We start from the raw sequence: 628 nt of genomic DNA, 5'->3' as shown, positions 1-628 counted from the left end.
CAAGTCATGTGGCGCATGCTTAAATATACGTCTAACCCGTAAATTGAAATTTGAGGACGGCTGGTCAAATATTTGCATTTTTGACGTACTTTGAAAAGCTCTCGCGTCGCTCACAATCATTTGCCCAAAGAAATTTTTATAGGAATCTGTAGATCATCCTTCTGCGATTCAACCACCAGAAGCTTAATCCATTTGAAGGTTTCGCACATGGTGAAAATCAATTATATTCCCGAAGTACTTTTAAGTGAATGAAATACATGTCTTCGAAATTTAATTATTTTGCACCCAAAAAGACAACGCAACATTTCCTAAAACTAACCCAGTACACATTTAAACATTGCACAAAAATATTTGAGTGTTTTAAAGACGGAAGAATGATGTGGTTTTGCATGCGAGGCTCGCAAACTTGCTTAATAAAATGGTGCGTCAAATGACGATTTTAACAGAAGTTGGAAATTTGCATATTTCTTTGAAATAAAAGGATATTTTGCCAAAAAACCTCTCCAGTAGTTTTTGTCATGCCCTAGCCTATCTACCACAAGAATATGAGCGAAATCAAATTTGCGTCCCTTGGCGAGTTATTTTCCATTTTTATGGACAGGGACTCTTAAGGCCTATTCTACGTCAA

This window comes from Orbicella faveolata, unplaced genomic scaffold (genome assembly GCF_042242905.1).
Source record: "Orbicella faveolata isolate gen_17 unplaced genomic scaffold, um_ofav_v1 contig_25, whole genome shotgun sequence".
Classification (NCBI taxonomy): Eukaryota; Metazoa; Cnidaria; class Anthozoa; order Scleractinia; family Merulinidae; genus Orbicella; species Orbicella faveolata.
Note: the sequence above shows the minus strand (reverse complement) of the source record.